The sequence below is a fragment of the Pinus tabuliformis genome, chromosome 6 (assembly GCF_031772625.1).
Source record: "Pinus tabuliformis cultivar Carrire ecotype Pingquan chromosome 6, CPIR1, whole genome shotgun sequence".
In the NCBI taxonomy this organism is placed as follows: Eukaryota; Viridiplantae; Streptophyta; class Pinopsida; order Pinales; family Pinaceae; genus Pinus; species Pinus tabuliformis.
This window is the reverse complement of record NC_142292.1, coordinates 1,042,781,237-1,042,793,935: the sequence shown is the minus strand read 5'-3', so window position 1 is coordinate 1,042,793,935 and position 12,699 is coordinate 1,042,781,237. Positions and strand designations below refer to the sequence as shown.

The 12,699-nt window shown below is 38.8% G+C and overlaps 1 protein-coding gene across 3 annotated transcripts in view; it reads right to left on the bottom strand.

Annotated features, from left to right (window-relative positions):
• LOC149262553 (Mannose-P-dolichol utilization defect 1 protein) overlaps positions 1-12,699 on the bottom strand; it is a 269,403-nt gene that overhangs the window by 79,433 nt on the left and 177,271 nt on the right. The window lies entirely within an intron of this gene.

The following is a 12,699-nucleotide window of genomic DNA, read 5'->3' as shown; positions in this document are numbered from 1 at the left end:
CCATGAGCTACTTCCTTTCTATGATGATTGCTTCAACCATATAGACTTCTACTTTGATTGATCTTCCATGCCACTGTGATGATGTCATCTCTATCTCAGCTATAATCCATCCCATCATTCTTGTGATGCATTCCATCATGACTACCATTTTCTTTCAAACAAAGTGAAGGAGGTTTTCATAATAAAGGGCTTTCACTTCCTCCTTCTTAGACTTCTTCTTTTTAGGTTTTTCTATTTCTTCAGTGATATGGGCTTCGTTTCTATTTTTTCTTTTCTTGTCGTCCTTCTTAAGTTTAGGACAATTGCTCTTAAAGTGCCCATATTCATTACATTCATAGCATTGGATCTTTGACATGTCAAGCTTCTTCTTTTTCTGAGGATCAAACTTTCCAAACTTCCCTTTCCTCCTAGCCATGGCACCATATGCTTGAACTTGTTCATTTAATCCAACATCATTCTTTACCTTTAACCTAGTTTCTTCAATTTTACATAATGACCAAAGTTCACTGAATTGAGTGGCTTCCTTCTTTCCATAGATACTTGATACAAAGTTGCTCCATTCATCAAGTAGTGCATTGAACACAACGGCGGTCATTTCTTTATCAGACATTATTTCCCATAGCCCTTGTAGTTGATCACTTATTTGAGATACCCTCATAAGGTTTGAGGCTTCCCCTTCTTCCTTTAATATCTTCATCTTGTATAGTTCAGTTCTTAGTGATATAACTTCTCCTGCAATGCTTATGGAAAACAATTCTACTAGCTTTTCATAGATTTCTTTTGATGTCTCCATATTTGCTACATATGGGATGAGTGAATCATTGATTGATTCTATGACAATTCTTTGAGCCCTTATTTCCCCTTTCATGTACTTTGATAGTGCTTGAGATTTCTCTTGAGATGGTTTGGAGATTGAACCCTTAACATATTCAATAACTTCATTCTCTATGAGGATCAAATCTATCCTCTTCTTCCATACAAGGAAATTTGATGACCTAGCTAGTTTGTTGCTTTCCTTCCGGAATGAAGTCATGTTGATAGTAGATTCAGACATAAATATAAAGATACTTACTTGTCAAGTCAATATGCTCCTTGATGATGATATCTTCAACTTGATTCCTTCTTGATAATGTTGATAATTGGAAATGTCTTTCTTCAAAGATGTTGGAGATGTAATTTTTTCTTCAATGTGAGGGAGATGGCCTTGATTCCTTTGACGATAGAAATGCTTCTCTTTGGTTCTTTTGGATGACGTGAGCTTCCCAAGAATGCTTCAAGTGTAGAGTCCTTCGAATGAGATAGGGTCTTTGAGGTCCTCTTCTTCTACAAAGTGTTGATCCTTCTAGATGATATGATCCTTGTAATAAGATGGGTATTCCTCTTTGATGCTCCTTAATTCCTTCCTTCAAGATGATGTGTGGATTAGTCCTTCTTGATGATCTTCTTGTACTTGGCCCTTAGGTATCCTTCTTCAATTGATGATCTTCTTCAAGATGCATTTCCTTGTTGTTGTCACCTTAGCTCTGAAACCCTGGTGTGAAATCTAGGGGCAGCTAGACTAGGTGATTTCTCTTACTTTGATAATTGCTTGAGATGTATTTTTACTTAACTTGATTATTATTGTGTTTTTCTATCATCAAACAGCTACCAAACAATAAAGATCAATGAGACAAGAGGACACAGAATGGAGGTTGTAAGCCAAGGTCAAAATCTCTCCTCTTGAGAGGAAAATCCATAAGAATTCTTCTCTTCTAACGAATTCCAAGACCTTAGATCCTTATAAAAGACTCCTTCAAGACCAAATCAAACTTCTTGAAGAACTTCCTTCTGACAAAGTCAACCAAAGTCAAACTTGCCTTATAATAACTACAACTTCTCCTATGATCAAGATTTCGAACTTGCGGCTTAAGACTGCAATTTCAACCTGCAATTTTTGGCTACTACAGGAACCCTAGCTCGCACGTGTGGGTGGAAGATGGTAAATTATGTCTTCTTTCTCCTTTGCTTGGGGATCTACTTCTTTCTTAGCAATTCGGCTTGCAAAATGCTCTTTTAGACACCTAATTTCGGCCTTCCAATGTGACTATAAATTTCAATGTTGCATTAATCGTTATCGGGATAATATCGACGTGAGGAAAAAATCGGAAAAAAATCGTAATTATCGGGAAATAATCGAGAAAAAATCGTTTGGTACAAAAATATTCTTTTTTTTCATTTTTTTTCAATTTTTTTAATATCTAAACCATCTACAACATAAAATAAATACATTGACACATAAATATGATAAAAGAACTAATATATATGATGTTTAATATCATTTCTAGTGCTAAAATCACACATAACATTGAATCATGTCCTGAATAGTAAGTCCTGACTCCTGAGTCCCAATTCAGCCTCAAAATATAATAATGTATCTCATCATGTCATAATGTCATATACAATAAAATGAAGAAAATAACTAAAGTCTAATCCTATTGATTTCCTCTGCCCCTCTTGCAAGAAAATGCCACAACTTTCCCTTTCCCTCTAGACGTAGATGTTGGTGCTGGTGGAGTTGGCAGTGGAGTCTGCTATGCTCTAGAAGCTGAAGAACTAGAAGTAGGAGCTATAGGAGGTAGACCACGTCCTCTAATGGTGGCAGGGGTAGCCCAGGCAGGTGGTGTCACCTGGAAACATTACAATCTCCCAATCCTGAAATCCTGAAAAACTGATAAGTCTGCTGGATTTTGAATGAAATCTAAAATTCTACTTTCTACATATGAAATCCAATGAGGCCGGAACCACTCTCAAACATCTTCAGTTATTTCATGGTAATGTTAAAAATTTAAGTAAAAGGAGAATGTCACTTTTACTTTAAGAATTTAACATTACCATGAATAGCATATCAATACTAGGGCCTAGACTTGATCATTAAGCTGCCCCACTCAAAAATTATTTGTTTCTTTCAAAAAAATTGCATTTCGAACATTTAGCATCCCTTATAAAACCTCGCTGCCCCGATTGCCCGCAATAAAAACGGAAAAAATTGCGATTTTTTCCAAAAAATCGCGTATAAAAAAAACTGGCGATAATTTTAGATATTACTCGCGATAATATCGGCAGTGGGAAATTATCGCGATAAAATGATGTTATCGCGATTTTAACAACATCGATAAATTTTGCTCTAGATGCAACAAGATGATGCCCTAGATCTCGCACATGTGAAGAGATATAGCCCAAAACAAATCCAAAATTTCATTTTTCTTCTCCTAGTTTCTTCTCCTCTATCTCTGTAATGTCCCAAATGAAGAAAATTTGGCACAAACCTTTCACACAAAATTATCACGCACTTCACAGAAGATTTCCATGTAAAAACCCAAATACCCAAAATTTGACAGAAACAATAACCCACAAATTGCAAGAAAACCTCATTAAAGGATTACAACATGAAGAACAATGAGAAATCCAGCGATAAAATCCATCTTTAATATATAGAAATACATGCTGATACAATAGCTGGGAATGGCCCTCCAAGATAATAATGCTAATGTCGGCCTCCAAACTGAAATAGGAAATCAATCACTACACCTGTGGACTCTAAATGAATCCACCAAGGGGAGATGGGTGCTCGCGCAATCTCACTGAATCACCCGAGGGCTTCCATCTTGGGGCTACCAATGGCTAGAGAACCAGGTTCTCAACCTCTCACACAAGAAACAATATCAAATCCAAGATGTCTCCAAATGACCTTCTCCTCCTCATTTATAGATCTCATGGATAGATCTCCAAGCCTCTAGAAGCATCTTATTTCATTATTTTATTATTATTCTAGAAGCTCCTCCATTGACTTTATCAAGTGACCTTTTAATTTTATTTTATTTCACTTAAGTCACTTTTGGCCCTTTTTCTCCAATTAATTATTTTTCCTTAATTAAATGACTAATTAAAGTCATTTTTAACTAAGGAAAATGGAAAATTGCCCACCATACTCTTTTCAACCACTGGAAGTCTCTTCTCAGCATCCCATCCTGTAAATCTTCTCATTCTGGTTCCAATGAGCTACTACATTGAGGTGTTCCATCAATTAATCTCCCCAAAATGCCACCTCAAGCATAATTAATTAAGTTACGCCCAACAATAACATTGGTTTTTTAAAGTTGTCAGAATGCAATGGAACGGAAGGCAAACTGTGTGGATGATGGAATATGCCAAGCGAATGCCATCAAATCTCATATAAACTTCTCAAAACTCTATCAGAACCCCTGATGACATAAACCTGCTCCATTGACCTAGCCATCCCCTGCACTGGAAATCCACCCTAGTTGTACTATGAAGAAGAATAAAAATGGGGACATGACAGTCCTCCCGCCCCAAGATTGCTTGCCCTCAAGCAATCCAAATATGTGGACCAAGCTGGTGGCCCGACACAATTGAGACCCAATGCCTTGATCCCATACGAACCACTGGGTGATGCTCTGCTCCAATGTCAACCCATCATGAACAGACCCCTCAATGCTCGGATCCCAAACCAATCTCTGACTAAACCTGTCATCGATGAATCCTCCTGGATCCCAATGCCACCAAGAACAAATAGCAAGGCTCCATGGCTCCTGCTCTGCTATAACTCCAACCAGGAATGCTGCTCCATCCGCCACGTACCAACTCATCACCTCTCTCCAAACCAATGCTTGGCTTAAACCAAGGTCAATCTCATCATGTAGTGCTATGCTGAGATACTGATGAGTGGTCATCCTCCTAGATCGCAATGCCACCAAGAACAAATATCAAGGCTCCATGGCTCCTGCTCTGCTATAACTCCAACCAGGAATGCTGCTCCATCCACCACGTACCAACTCATCACCTCTCTCTAATCCAACGCTTGGCTTAAACGAAGGTCAATCTCATCATGCTAGTGCTATGCTGAGATATTGATGAGTGGCCATTGTACATCCTGTTGCCAACTAAAGCATATAATATTCCTCACCTTTAAGGGCTCCTGCAATACAATACCTCTGACTAAAAATGATACTCCGCCAGTAGGGTACCAGCTCATAATCTCTCGCTAATCCAATGCATGGACTCCCGTGCAAGAAATACATCTGATATGCTGATACTAGTCCATGCTCAACTCCTGATGCTCTACCTAGACAATCAAAACATGTCCAAGAAATCCTGCCTCTCTCCCTCTAATGGGAAAAAGTGGGCAAACTGTGCTGCAAGCCCTGTCTATGAACTCCTAGAGAGGGTTGTTGCCTAAATATGTTGCAGCTTTGCTAGCTGCCACTACATCTATTTGCACCTCATCAATGGGTAGACCCAAAGATGGATGCACTGCCACCTCCAACAACTCCTGCCATCTACTAGCCTCCTACAAGACTACCCTGTCAATCTCCAACATCTCCTGAGGACAAGTGTCTGCAAATACTACCTCCCTAGAGGCTGCCTGCACATCTATCTGCTCCACTCCAATGGCTGGCCCCAAGGGTGTTTGCTCATCCTCCATCATGGGCTCAACATGAGCCACTAGCTGACTCTCCAAAAATGGCCCATCCCACACACTGTGTGTATCATCTGACTCATGCTCCTCTATGTGCTCTCTATGCTGAATCATCAGTCGCTCATCTTCTCTTTGATCTCCTTCCCTCATAGGAACAATAGGTTGCTCCTCGTACTCCTTTACCACACAAGGATGCATTTCTAGGTTATTGCCATCATCTCCACATGACTGCTCGTGCTTCTCAAAGGCATCATCGTACAAACCCATGGACTCGTCCAACGAAGAGTCCTCATCCTAACATACATAATGAATATCTCCTTGCTCTATCAATGTCATCTCCTCACTGTCACTCAAGCATGAGTGTTCAGGTCCCCAATGTCATATGCAGATGAAGCAAAGTCCCTTCCTCCTCAGCTCATTCTTGCTATAAGATCGACCAAACTTGAGTAGCTCTTCCCTGGTCAACAGTCTCCTGAACAACCCGATGTTCTGCTCAACCAACTTTTCAGCCAGCTCATAAGTAGCAGGTGAGACCAGCTTCTCTCTCTTCTAGACAGACAACAATCGAGAGTGCAACTCCTGACAAATGGCATCACGACCTCTCATACGTGATGATAAGATGGACTGCAAGTGCGCTATGACTGTGTCTGAAAACTCTCCTCATAACATCATCATCGTAAGGAATTGTAGGTGCAGTCAGTCTCATGATGCTACTGAGACAAGATGCAACTTGAAGTCTAATGCCTTCACAAGGTTCCTCCAAGAACTTGGGTTGTATGAGAGCAAGCATAGCTGGTCTTAGAGCCCAAATGAGTTTCTTCCCTTCTAACTGGTTCACTTTGGAAAGGAGTGCATCTAGTTCATCTAGTTTGAAAAGGACTTTCCATGTGACCCTCATGTGCTTCAAATCTGTCCCAAGTGAAAATATTTTGTGCCCTATTTCCTGCCCCTTCTGCACATCCTTTGGTTGTTCTCTCTGAAGAATGGCATAGACCCCTTTTGAGAAGGGTCTGATGTTTGTTGTTGCTAGTTTATTAAGGGAGTTTACAAAGGTTTGATCCATGTTTTGGCTCAATGAGGACAAAGAACATTTGTGATAATCAAGCCACTGAGTGTTCTTTGAGTTTACAGGTGTTTCTCGATGAAGAGTTTCAACAAACAGTTTATATGTGCATTGCCGGAGGTGTGGTTAATTTAGCTGGTTCAAGTAGCATGTGACAGCAACATATATAACTCATAAAATCACTTCAGAACAATTGAACAATATCAGATTGGACTAGCAACATATATATGGATAGAGGCGCTTATTAAACATTCCTTTCTCCATAAAATAATTGCTCAAGAGGTTACACAGTGACAATAGAGATATAGTGACAAAAATAAAAGAACTTGATTAAAATGTTGTTCCTCAGCCAACATCAGCATGCAAGGTGCAGTCCTCTGAGCCAGCTACAGGAAGCTATGCATCTCTGGTCTTCAGCATGAGAAATTAGTTTGGTAATTTCAACTTCCAACAACAGTCCGGTCATGTCCCAGTCAGCATACAAGTTCAACTCCTGGGTTTGCATAAATTGCAATGATAGAGTGATGGTGGTTCCGTCAATTCTAGTTATATCGGCCCACAACAATCCATACAGCAATGCTCTGCTACAGGTGATTTTCACTTCCAAAAATGTTGTAGGTGTGAGTTATGGAACACTTTCAGTGCTAGATTTGTGAAAGCCACGTTGAAGCTACAAGAATATGGCCCCTTTAATTCAGTTCTTAATATTTAGCCTCAATCAAATTTGGCCCTGTCCTCAATGGTTGCCTTTAGCACTGTATACTTTCACCCTTTGGATGAAGATATGTTGTCCTCCTAAACAACAATAATTCGGCCCTCTTTATGGAGCAATTCAACTTCTTGAATGATAGAAATTTCACCCTCTGGAACATGCATAACCCAACAGAACTGGTCTCGACCTCTGCTAAATGAGTTGTAGGAGAAATAATAACGTACAGGTGACTGCCTTGCACGGAAATTTGTTCCCTTTTGAGCTAATAATTCAACCTTATGACAAGGATAATCTCTGCTGAAAGGCTTGATATCAGTTCCTAGAAAACCCCAGTTTCAAGACAACAACAAATTGACGTGCCTTCCAATGCATCAATCCTGGTAAATTGAGTTTCCCGGCTTCTATAGAATGCTGAGAAACGCTGCCTTGATGAGGGAAATTAAATTTCAAAAAAAAAACTCTGCCTTCTTGTAAGAAGAATTCGGCTTCTATGAAGGATTGTCTCAATGGCTGCTTCAAACCACCAATTGCCCAGATAGTTAGCTTCTCTGATTTGCTTGATGGATCTGAAATGTTTGACTGATAGAAGAGAGGCTCAAGAAAACCCAATTCGAACACCGTTCAAGAAATGTGCCTCAAAATTCAGGAATTCAATCTTAAATCTAGAATATCTCGGCCTAAAGGTTCTCTGTTGATAGGCATCGACTTCTGCATGGGTATTTGCGTTGATGGAATCCCTGAGCGAATGTGTGAGGATCTGATAATTTGACCCTCATTCTAGCTTGAGCAAGAACACGCCTTCCAAATCATGCTCAGCAAATCGCTACAACAGTAAGAATCGACCACCAGCAATTGTGAATATGTATGGCCAGCCACAAGAAGCGAATTGGTACAAGTGGGTTGACCTATGTGCTACTTATAAATTTGATCGACAATCCGAGGATGACGAATTTTGGCTTGGTAGGAGATAAATTCATGTTACAGGTTTCCAGAGGATATGCTCTCCTCTTTTGCCCTGCGTGTTCGATTTTCAGTTTGGCTGCTGAATTTCCCTTCATGACTTCACAATTTTTTTGTCGTCGCCAAATTTAATTGAAATCTCTGGCCTTTTACGGCCTCTCCATAACCTTGGTATTTTGCAATTAATTATTTTGTGGCCTTCATAAAAATAAAAAGTCCAACCCTCTTAAAACATTTGATTTCATAATATTTCTTTAATAAAACAATTGCTCCCCACTCTAAAATAATTTGGCTAAATTTGTCAAACAATTATTAAATAGAAGACAAATTTGAAAGAATTTTGTCTACTTGATAAATAAACTTTTGTAGAATAGACAATACAAATTTCTCCCAAAATAGTCAATGCAAGCAAATTGGAGAATTCGACACTTGCGGAATCACTGCAAATAATCCCGAAACCCTCAAACCATCATAGCCAAAATTGGAAACTCAAAACCCACAGGCTGAGCCAAGATCAAAGCTCTGATACCACTATAATGTCCCAAATGAAGAAAATCTGGAACAAACTCTTCACACAAAATTATCATGCACTTCACAGAAGATTGCCATGTAAAAACCCAAATACCCAAAATCTGATAGAAAAAATAAACCCACAAATTGCATGAAAACCTCATTAAAGGATTACAACATGAAGAACAATGAGAAATGCAGCAACAAAATCTAGCTTTATTATATAGAAATAGATGCCAATACAATAGCTGGGAATGGCCCTCCAAGATAATAATGCTAATGTCGGCCTCCAAACTGAAACAAGAAATCAATCACTACACCTGTGGATTCTGAATGAATCCACCAAGGGGAGATGGGTGCTCGCCCAATCTCACTGAATCACCCAAGGGTTTCTGTCCTGGAGCTCCCAATGGAGTAGAGAATCGGGTTCTCAACCTCTCATACAAGAAACAATATCAGATCCAAGATGTCTCCAAATGACCTTCTCCTCCTCTTTTATAGATCTCATGGATAGATCTCCAAGCCTCTAGAAGCATCTTATTTTATTATTTTATTATTATTCTAGAAGCTCCTCCATTGACTTTATCAAGTGACCTTTTTAATTTTATTTTATTTCACTCAAGTCACTTTTGGCCCTTTTTCTCCAATTAATTATTTTTCCTTAATTAAATGACTAATTAAAGTCATTTTTAGCTAAGGAAAATGGAAAAGCGTCCACCATACTCTCTTCAGCCACTGGAAGTCTCTTCTCAGCATCCCATCCTATAGATCTTCTCGTTTCGGTTCCAACGAGCTATTACACTGAAGTGTTCCATCAATTAATCTCCCCAAAATTCCACCTCGAGCATAATTAATTAACTTATGCCCAATAATAACGTTGATTTTTGAAAGTTGTCGGAATGCAATGGAACGGAAGGCAAACTGTGTGGATGATGGAATATGCCAAGGGAATGCCATCAAACCCCATAAAAACTCCTCAAAACTCCATCGGGACCTGTGATGACATAAACCTGCTCCACTGACCTGGCCATCCCTTGCCCTGGAAATCCACCCTGGTTGTACTATGAAAAAGAATAAAAATGGGGACATGACAGTCTCGCTCTTCTTGTTGGTCTTCTTCCTTGCCTTGATCAAACTTCTTGAGAACTAAAATATGGATGTCATGCAAGTGAGGTCGATATCTCTTATATATAGGCTTCTCTTCTAGGTTGAATAGTTGCTTGGAGGCCGACTTGTCCACTCATGAAGGTCGACTTGTCCTTTGGATGATGACAAGGTCATGGAGGGTATATATGACACTTTTGACTTTACATAAATTTTCTTTGACTCGATACAATAAGCCCAAAATGGTCTTCCATACATGACAATGACTCAATTGACTTGTTGACTCAATGACAGGCCCTAGAAGCACTCGATGGGTGCTTGAACTATAAATAAATTTACCTTGAGCATGAAACCCATGCATCAAGAATGACAATAATAAATTTCTTTTTCTCTTTACATCAAATATAAAATCATGATTACATTAGATATTATGAAGACCGGACCTAGTTACACATTTCAACACCTTCTAGATCAATAGGTCTTTTTTTCCCTTAGCAAACATTTCTTGTGTCCATAATATAATCCTTTCAGTTGCCTTCTTGTTCACCTTAGCTCTAATCCCATGTGGGAAAATGTTATATGGCAGCTATTAAATTCAATTTTCCTTGACCTTAATACCTGCTTGTGAACTTTATTATTCTTCTTGTGTTTCTTTACTAGATCTTCTTCATCAAACAAATATCAAGAGAAAAAAATAATAAAGACAGTGGACACAGAAGTTAGGCTCCAAGCTAGGGAAAAACACCTCCAAGGGAAAAACCAAGAAACTCTTCTCTTCTTATAGAATTTGCTTCAAATGAGACAAAAAAGACCCAAACCCTAGACCAAGTCCTCCAAGTACCAAGTCAGCCCTTCCAATATCACAGCTCAATCCTGCATCAACCAGCTTCCAACTGCAACTTTGACCATAGCTTTGACCCTACAACTTTGACTTGCAACTTTGTCTAGCAACTCCAGCCCTGTAGCTGCTGCAGAAACCCTAATTCAGCTTCTTCAAGAGATCCTTCTTAGAGCAAGACAGCTCCTCCCAAGGTCAACGAGATCAAGACAAAATATTCCTTCATCTAGCAACTCGATACTGCAACTTATCCTACTACAATTCGATCCTGCAATTTTGGCCTTCTAGGAAGCTACAAAAACCCTGCTTTTTTGCACATGTGAGAGAGATTAGCCCAAAAACAAGATTTTCTCCCTTTTTCTCTCCTCCAAGACCTTCGCTCTTCTTTTCTTCTACTTCCCAACTACAGATCGAACTTTTCTTCTTGAGATCGAACTTGATGATGAGTGAATCACAAATGAGGTCGAACTGCTCCTTTATATAGCCTTTCCAAGGGGTCGAATTCCCTCCTTTAGGCCGACTTGAAGCTTCCAGGGTTGACTTGTACTTTGGAGGTTTCCAGGACTTTCTAGACTCAAAATAAATTCTTTTACAAGATATATTTTGCCTAAAAGGGTCTTATAAACATGATGTTGACTCTCTTGACTCATGACAATAAATCCTATGACCTAACAAACCCTAGAAGCATGAAGAACATGCTTTTACCTAGAAGACCATCAATAAAGAGCATGAAAAGCATGCTTTAAAATAATAATTTTTTCTTCTCTTATTTTGTTTGTTACATAAGATACATATTGAACTGAGTACAATAACAATTATGAAGACCGAAACTAGTTACATTTCCAACACTAGAGGTGTTCTACCTTTTCAAATAAGCCAATAAAAAACTTTGTAGGTGCACCACCCTCCTTAATTTAGTGCAAACCTTCCCTAATCTTTACCTTCCTAGCTTTTCTTTTTTTCACGTTTGATCAAGCATTCCATCTCAGTACTCGTTGAGCATTGAGGAGATCCTTTTCCAAGATCATTGTCATATCTCCAAGCTCCCAAAGCACTTTCTTTTCTTTTCTCTATATGTTTTTGTCTACTAGCCTTACTCCTCCATAGATAAACATCACATTCCTATGAAGATAGAGATCATCCCTGCAAATAGATAGAGACTAGAAATAATAAATCAACAACAAATACAGTGGAAAGAAAATAGAAGTTTGGAACAACAATCACCATCTTCTCATTCACACAATAAAATGTTACAACATTGACTTCACCGGGCTACAACGGCTTTTCACAAGCCTTGGGCACTCCCTTGGTAACCCTAACTAGTGTGCCCTCCCTTACTAAGTCAAACTTGACAAGAGAAGGAAGAGCAGTTACACAAGTAATGGTTGATCATATATTTCATGAAAGAAATCATCCACCACATGTAACAAGAAATCTCTCCCCATGCAATGTGCCCTATTTAGCATATGTAACTCCCATCCTAAATGTGTTATAACATGTAAGGGGAATTTTTGAAAGCTGTCATAGAATCCATCATGACCTTAGATTGACCAAAAATAGAAGATGGCAAGCGTCATAAGTGTAAGGAACCTGTCATAGGGCTGTATGGTGTAGAATTTTCTGGTTCTTAGGGCAATTAATGCAACTTCAAAAATTTCACCTTTAAAAACCTTGTGAATCTTCAGCCTTAGGACTGTTATAAAATATAAATAAAACAGCAACAACAACAAACAGTATTTCACCTCTTAACAATCCAAATAGAAAGATACCAAAGTGTGCCAAGTCGCCAACAAATTTTAACCATCTAGGACAATCTTATCATACAAAAAACAGAACTGGAATTCACTTTATGAGAGTTGTAATTACAGCAGTAAATCTTCCCTATCTTTTTCTTAAATCACATAACAATTTCAGCCTTAACTTATGTCAAATCAGCAAAACATAGTACATACTAGTGCTGAAAATGAGAAACCATGAAGATAAAATAGCTTAAAACCAAATCTGCATAAGACAATTTTGGACAGCTTAAACTTTCA